Consider the following 9,673-nt stretch of genomic DNA (forward strand, 5'->3'; position numbering starts at 1 on the left):
TGGCTCCCAAGCCAAATGCTATTTCTGCGATCCTCCACGCGCAGGTGCGGACTCGCACCTGCGAAATTCCTTCCGCATCTGTGCTCTCCGCTTCTGCGCATGCCAGCTCGCACCTACGACCAATGTTCCGCAGGTGCGATTGTACCAGAAGGCTTCAGTTTCTGCAGTCTTCCAAATTCAAAAAAATCTATCCGTTAATCATCTGAAACTTACCCGAGGCCCCCGGGACCTCAACCAAATATACCAACAAGTCCTAAAATATCATACGAACTTAGTTGAGTTTTCAAATCACATCAAACAACACTAAAAACATGAATCACACATAGATTCAAGACTAATGAAACTAATAAATTCTAATTTCTACATCCGAAGACAAAACCTATCAAATCAAGTCCGATTGATCTCAAAGTTTGCACACAAGTCATAAATGACATAACGGAGATATTCCAATTTCCAGAATTGGATTCCGACCACGATATGAAAAAGTCAACCCCCGGTCAAACTTCCCAAAAATTTAATTTTTACCATTTCAAGCCTAATTCCACTACGGACCTCCAAATAATTTTTCGGAACGTATCCTAAGTCCAAAATCACCATACGGAGTTATTGGAATCATCACAATTCAAATCCGAGGTCGTTTATGTATATGTCAACATCCGATCAACGTTTCCAACATAAGTTTTCAATTATGAGACTAAGTATTTTATTTCACTCCGAAATCCTTCCGAACCCAAACCAACTAACCCGATAAGTCATAAAACAGCTGTAAAGCTTAAATTGGGCAGTAAACGAGGGAACGAGATTGTAATACTAAAAATGACCGGCCAGGTCGTTACACCTATATAGAAGACCACCAACACTAATTCTGTTGCCGCTAGCTTTTAAAGTATCTTAATAAAGCATTAAATCAAGGGAACTTTACATAAATAGCCGGTCATATTCATTTTTTACTTTGTCTAGCCAAATACATAGGTTATATTAATTATACACAATCATACATATATAATACACGCATTATGCATATAATATACCTTCACTTGCTATTTTAGTTTAAGTGGTTGGGTGAATGGCTATTTGGATTAATTCTTCTTAAATTATCAATATATTATTTTTATGCCTACCGGAAACAACCTCTCTACCTGCACAAGGTAGGAATAAAGTCTATGTTCATATTACCCTTTCTTATTTTTACTTGTTGGATTATACTGGATATATTATTGTTGTTGTTGTTATTGATATTCATAGGTAAAATAATGAATGCGGGGGATCAATAGAAGAAAAGAAAGTGGTTGCATTCAATATTCCTATATACCACCCATCTCCTGAAGAAGTGAAGTATATAGTTGAAAAGGAGGGATCTTTCACCATTGATGTCTTGATAACTTCAGAAATTCATATGGATTCTTCTGATGAATACAATGTGACACAGTGCATGAGAGCTTTTTTGAGCCTTTACTTGTCAGCCATTTTGGTGATGAATTGAATATGGATCAAGTGTTCCACAAGTGCAGAGAGATCTTTGTCAATGGCATAGCAAAAGAGAAGACTACGTGCACAAATGTTATTGTATCCTTGACCAAAACAAACTAGGGCAATTAGTTCATGCCCTCCAACCTACCCTTAATTATTCTCTTTTATAATCTAAATAGTCGTCTATCCAACCGCTTAAATTAAAAATAGTTGGCGATATATATATATATATATATATATATATATATATATATATATATATATATAAAATCCATGTATTAGTGCATAAAGATATGTGTATGCCAGCTAAAAGGAATAAATATTGAATCAATCCAGTTGTTTCTGTAAATGTTCCTTATATATCCTGAGTTCCTCAAGTGTGGAGAGATCATTGTCAATGGCATAGCAAAAAGAGAAGACTACATTTACAACTGTCGTTGTCTCCTTGATCAAAACAAACTAGGGCAATTAGTTCATGTCCTCAAACCCTACCCTTAGTTACTCCCTTGTTTAACCTAAATAGACATCTATCTAGTTACTTAAATTTTAAAAAATCCGGCGATACCTAATATATATATATAATCCATATATAGTATGTGTATAACTGTTTACAATTGGTGCACAACGATATATGATGCTGGCTAAAAAGAATATACAGTGAATCGAGCCGGTTATTTCTGTAAATATTCCTTATGCATCCTGAGTTCCTCAAGCGTAGAGAGATCTTTGTCAATGGCAGAGCAAATGAGAAAACTACATTCACAAATGTCGGTGTCTCCTTGACCAAAACAAACTAGGGCAATTAGTTTACGTCCTCGAACACTACCCTAATTTAATTCCCTTAAATAACCTAAATAGTCGTCCATCCAACAACTTAAATTAAAAATAGCCGACGAATATATAATATATAGGTATAATCCATGTATACCATGTGTATAACTATTTACAATCAGGGCACAACAATATATATATGCTGGCTAAAAAGAATAAACAATGAATCAAGCTGGTTGTTTTTGTAAATGTCCCTTATACATCTTGAGTTTCTAAAGAAGAGATATCTTTGTCAATGGCATAGCAAAATAGAAGACTACGTTCACAAATGTCATTGTCTCCTTGACCAAAATAAATTAGGGCAATTAGTCTATGTCCTTGAACCCTACCTTAATTTAATTCCCTTAAATAACCTAAATAGTCGTCCATCCAATTTTTTTAATTAAAAATAGCCTTCAGATATATAATATATATGTATAATTCTAGTATATATATAACCATATATAATTAGTGTATAATTACATATACCGGTTAGAAAAAGTAAACAGTGAATCAAGCTTACTACTTCCATAAAGATCCCTTACACTTTTTGAGTTTTAGTCACTTGTCATTTAATGGTAAGAATAACGAAATATTTGTGTATTAAGAAAGCTTTTCGATTTTGTTCAAGTGATAAGGATCCTCCACCTTTAACCTTAATATTGCGGATTCGAGTCCCAAGGGAGAAAAAGTGAGGAACTCTTGTGAATGATTAAAAAAACACATTTCCAATTTCACAACATATAGCTTAAGGCTCCACACAATGTATATAACACCCAGAAACATTCAATAGAGATAGAAATTTCTCAGCATAAAGCAAAGCCTTCATTAATGCAAATTTAGATAATTATGTTAACACTTCTTCTTAAGCTTGCTTCAATTAATTATTTGCATAAGAAAATTCATATTGGAATTAATTTCCAAGAAATATTAAACCAACAGTACTCACAAAATTTCATAAATATTTCAAGTAACAATCACATCAAATTATCATATAAAAACAAATTCAACAATAAGAATTTAGGCATGGCAAACAAATGATTTAATATTTTTCCACAATTTCTCAATTTACTACACAATAATACCTAAGAATTTAATTCAATGAATTTTGCACGTATAAGCCCTAGTACATACTCGTCACCTCGCGTACACGGCTTTTCATATTTTACAAATGGCACATAAGACTCAATGCCTAAGGGGTAATTCCCCCACTCGAGGTTAAGCAAGACACTTACTCTTTGAAGGTAGGCCGATATTCCAAAATAGCCTTCTTTCTTTAATTGACCTCCGGATAGCTCAAATCTATCCAAATTAATTGTATAACTTCATTGAAATTTATCGGAAACAATTCCGGCTAATAATACGTCGACTTAAAATTTTATTCCAAAAAGTCAACAAAAGTCAACCCTCGGAACCCGACAAAATTTTTATGAAATCTGAACACCCATTTCGATACGAGTTCAACCATACCAATTTTATCGATTTCCAATAACAACTCGACCTCCAAATCTTAACTTTACGTTTTCAGATCCCTAAGTTCAAACCCCCGATTTACACCTCAAAAGCATGTAATCTAATCGGATTATTCGATGATAATTCAATATTATGGAGTGGAAATGATCACAAGGGACTTACCTCAAGTTTTCCCATGAAAACCTTGCTCAAAAATCGCCCAACCCAAGCTTGAAATGCCCTAAAATGGCAAAAGCTCGGAACCCCTCTGTTTTTGTATTGCCCAGGGGTTTTCGCACCCGCGGTGATTTCTTCGCACCCGCGGCTTCGCACATGCAGTTAATTTCTTTGTACTTGCGGCTTCGCACCTGCGGTACAATTCTTCGCCCCCGCAGTAAAATTCTTCGCACCCGCGGCTTCGCATCTGCGGCAAATATTTTGCACCCGCGGTGCCTGGCCAGCCCATGAATTTTCCGCTTTCGCGACTCATTTCTCGCATCTGCCCCTTTTTCTCGCAGGTGTGATCATACCAGATGCTCAGCAACTTCAACTCCTCCTCCAACTCCAAATTCGATCCGTTAGGCATCCAAACTCACCCGAGGCCCCCGGGACCTCAACCAAACATAACATCAAGTCCTAAAATATCATACGAACTTAGTAAAATTCTTAAATCACATCAGACAATATCAAAACGACGAATTGTACCTCAAATCAAAATCTATGAACTTTGAACTTTCAAATTCTTTATCTTGTGCCGAAACACATCAAATCAATTCGGAATGACTTCAAATTTTGCACACAAGTCATAAATGACATAACAGACCTATTCAAATTTCCAGAATTGGATTCCTACCTCGATATCAAAAAATCAACCCCCCGGTCAAACTTTCCAAGAATTCAACTTTCGGCATTTCAAGCTTAATTCCACTGCAGACCTCCAAATAATTTTCCTGACATGCTTCTAAGTCCAAAATCACCATACGGAGCTATTGACATCATCAAAATTCCATTCCGGAGTCGTTTGCTCAAAAGTCAACTCTCCGGTCAACTTTTTCCATTTAAGCTTCAAATTAAGGATTGGTCTTTTAATTTAATTCTGAATCTTTAGTAAATCAAACTCGACCACACCCGCGGGTCATAATAAATATTGCGAAGCTGCTCGAGATCTTAAGTCACTGAGCGGGGCATAAATTCTTAAAACGACAAGTCGGGTCGTTACATTCTCCACCTCTTAAACAAACGTTCGTCCTCGAACGTTTTAAGAATTATTGTGAGGTTACCAAATTGATGATTTTTCGTTTACACATATACTCACGGTTGATTCCACGTTACCGCCTTTGAGATAAGCCCGACAATATCATCTCATTTGAGATTATTTCTTTTATCCATATTTGTAGACTTTATGATCAATTTCTTACACTCCAACATTTCAAAGATCTGTTTTTTCACAACAACGCACGGTATTAGTCTAAACTGGATATAGCGACTCATGCCTATGAACACATCAATTTTGCTTGATAATGTTGAAGTACTTAAAAAAAATTGTTTCTGGGGTGTTTCATTCTTCTCCGCTTAGGGTCATTCACCATCAAACACATAACATAACTTAACTCTTCCTTTGCAAATCTCAATCCTCCCAATTTTACTAACTCCCAAATTTTTCAGAATTTTCGGCAGAGTCTCCCCTGTAATTGGGCCTATCCACCTGCCAGAGTAACATCCAAACACCCCCTAACAAAATATCTACAACCCAACAAAATACCACAGGGTATATATCAATAAAATTAATCTCAGCATTGCCTTAGCATAATGATATCAAGACATAAAGAACATCATATATATGCTCATCACCAGATCTCTGGTCTTAAAACCTGTTCACAATTAATTCCAGCATCATCAATTAATCTCATATTAACCATCACCTCGTTTCGAAGTTTCACAATACTGGCAACAGAATGTGAGGCATGAAGACCTCATGATTACTTACTCGGATTAATGAGTCACATTTAACGCCACCTGGGCTAAAACTCAATATTTACAGCACGAAAATGGCTGAATATGAACAGAAAATATACAATCATTATCAAATAAGCCTAACCGGCATGACTCCCTATTAATATTATTGCACAAATTAAATTTCACAAGGGAGAATTTTAAACTCATAAATATTTCACCACAAGGACCTCGTTCTTATATAACTTTCATCGCGTCTTGCAGCCTGGTTTAAATATTTCACATCATGTAAAAATGTGAGGATCTCATCCTCAAATCCGAATCACAATTATGTTGAACATTGTGCCAACTGAAATTTTCAATTTACTTTATTTCTTCTTTTCAATACATTTCATAAACAATTTTAACAACATATAATGAACCCTTATACTGTTAGGGCGTATAATTCATAAAAATTGGAATTAATTATTTCGAAACACATTAAACCCACTGTAATGAATAATAAAAATTATTTTTGGACTTATAGCCCTCAATGGTGTACAGAAATAAAATAACAGACACGGACTCACATCTTTAAATCTCCCAACAGGGATAAATATATAAGTGGGTCACAAATTTACGAAGCTTACCATAAGTGGAGCATAATAGGAGGACTCACCTCACTATTCAGAACCAAATCAAATTAAGGAAAATATTCTTTTATAATAAAAATCAGGATCATACCTGCAACGACACCATCTGGTGTATTGGCCTCAGCCAAATCATAGTGATTAAATCAACGGGTCGGGCCTCCACCTCTTAGGCGCCCACTACCCGCCTGTCCTCCACCTCTAGCTGACTATGCATGTGGAGTATCAACTGGAATAAAGCTTGTAGTTGGAGTGTTCTCATGAAACCCACCCCTCCCAAGTTTGGGACAATCTCTCATGATATGCCTAGTATCACTGCACTTATAACAACCCTTGTGAGGTCGCGGCTGCTCGTACTGAGTTTGTGCCGGATAACTGGAATAACCACTGTAAGAATTTCATGTCAGTGGTGCACTATAAATTGGAGCACCCCGAGTAATCCGATTTGCGGACTGAGCTGACCGACTGCTCGAGCCTCCGCTATAATGGGTTCTAGCTGAAGAGTAAAATCCATTAAACCCTCCAGATCTTCGAGACCTTTTGGCCTCTTTAGACTCCCTTTCCTCGCCTAAAACACCCTCAATCTTCCTTGCAGTCTCCACTACTTGCTGAAATAAAGCATCAGTTTGTAATTCTCGAGCCATGCATATTTTAATATCATAATCGAGCCCCTCAATGAATCTGCGGACCCGTTCTCTGATTGTAGGAACTAAGATAGGTGCATGGCAAGCTAAGTCGTTGAACCTGATAGCATATTCTGACACTATCATAGTGACCTGACGTAACTGTTCAAGATCTGTGCGCCACGCATCTTTGAGAGTCTGGGGATCAAACTCTTTCAAGAACATTTCCGAAAATTGAGCCCAAGTTGGTGGTATGGCATCGACTGGTCTACCTTCTTCATAGATTTGCCACTATCGATACGCTACGCCTGACAGTTGAAATATAGTAAAGGCAACTCCGCTCACCTCCACAATACCCATGGTGCGGAGAATACGTTGACAATTTTCTAGAAATTCTTGGGCATCTTCTGTAGCTGTGCCACTGAAAGTTGGTGGATCATATTTCTTAAACCTTTCAAATTTCTTTTGTTCTTCTTCTGATGCCTCGGGCCTGACCTCAGGCCGAACCGGAATAACAGGTTGTATACTAAACCCGGAACCTGACCAACGTGAGCCTGCTGCTCTGGAGTTTTGGTAGGAGTATGAGCTACTCCCCCAATCTGCGGAATTTTTGGTGCAACATAGATCAATCCCGCCTGAGTTAATATACCAAACATACTCAGGAACTATGCCAAAGTCTCCTGAAGTCCTGGGGTAACAACAAGTGCTTTTGGTACCTGTCCCCCAACTGGAGCTACTAGTGGCTTCCCAACTATTGTTCTGATAGGTGCTCTAGTTGCAGCACGTGCCCTCCCTCGACCTCTACCTCGGTCTCTATCTCAGCCCCGGACTCTTGCAGCCCTAGCAGTATGTGCGGATGCCTACTCAGCTAACCCAGTAGCACGTGTCCTCACCTTCTGTGAGAGAATGGAGATACAAAGGTTCAAATTCCAAATTCAACAAATTCCGCACTCCAGGAATGAATGAAATGGAAATTTCCTAACAGTTCTGTAGCCTCTCGAAGATAAGTACAGACGTCTCCGTACCGATCCGCAAGACTCTACTAGAATCGTTCGTGACTCGTAGAACCTATGAACCTAGAGCTCTGATACCAAGTTGTCACGACCCAAAATCCCGCCACAGGAGTCGTGATGGCACCTAGTCTCTAAGACTAGGTAAGCCGATTTTCATTGCATTTTTTAGCCATTTTTTTGAATTAAATAAATAATCAAAACTATAAGCGGAAATAATTACAATATACACCCTCCCAAGAGTGGTAGTACTGAGTCACAACCTCTAACTGAATAAATGGAATGATCACGAGGACCAAATGTACAATACTGTTTGATTACAAATTAACAGTACAATGAAATGAAAAAACTCCAAGGGACTGCGACGACCAAGCAGCTCTATCTTGAATCCCTACAATCCCGCTTTAACTCTGCTCAAGTCCATTATCTTCAATACCTGGCTCTGCAAAAAATGTGCAGAAATCTAGAGTGAGCACACCACAGCAGTGCCCGGTAAGTATCAAGACTAACCTCAATGGAGTAGAGACAAGGTACAGTCAAGACACTCACTAATTAATAACATGTGCAATATGATATACAAAATAATAGGAAACAAATAATAATAAAGGTACGATAAAACAACCAGTGATATGCACAACAGACAACAAGCATACCATTAATACCACTCAACAATTAATAAACACAATTACACCCAATTAAATCAAGCCCTTCAAATAAATGTCTATCACATAGTTCTTCCAGATAACTCTCTTTCAAATATAATTTTCTCAAATAATTATTTTTCAAATATAATTCTTTCAATAAATCTTTTCAAATACAAATTCCTCAAATAAATATCTTTCAAAATACAATTCGTTTATATAATACTTTCTAAGTAAAAATCCTTCCAAATAAATATTTTAAATATAATTCTTTCAATTAAAAAGTCACCATGTGACACCTCATTTCAAAATCATCAAAATACGAGTCTCAGCCCATTTTTATATTTTTCGTAAATACGGGTCTCAACCCATTTTCATATTTCCACGGCACCTCGTGCCCATAATCAAATCATCATACTTCCCCGGCACCTCGTGCCCTCATTTCATATCACAAATGCACGGACAATTCACGTGCCAATTATCATTATCATTTCATCACAGCACCTCGTGCCCATATTTCATATCACAACTGCACGGACAATTCACGTGTCAAATATCCTCATTATTTACTCACGGTATCTCGTGCCCACATTTTATTTTATAATCCGCCTGACAATAGCCACAGGCGCTCAATATCAACATAAATCAGATTGTTATCAATTTACCAACAACAAGACAAATTACACAAGGTATAAAAATAAACACAAGAAAATCACAACATCACATGAAAATTATCAACACAACAATCTCCACATAATCACATATCGTCCCTGACAATAGCCACTCTTATCACTCCTATTGCCACCCTTATCACTCCTATAGCCACCCTTATCGTTCCACCCAGACAATATCAATAGCCACCCTTATCACTCCTATTGCCACCCTTATCGCTCCGCCCAGACAATATTCCAACAAACGCAACTACAGTGAAATGCCACCCTTATCTCCTCAAAATAATAACTCACACAACACAACAATTTACACGGCAACATAATAAAATCAATTCATATCATAATTTGCCCAATGGCTACTACCAAATTCCAAAGTTATATCAAAATTAATTAATTTCACAACAAATAGCTTAA

This window comes from Nicotiana tomentosiformis, chromosome 5, assembly GCF_000390325.3.
Source record: "Nicotiana tomentosiformis chromosome 5, ASM39032v3, whole genome shotgun sequence".
NCBI lineage: Eukaryota > Viridiplantae > Streptophyta > Magnoliopsida > Solanales > Solanaceae > Nicotiana > Nicotiana tomentosiformis.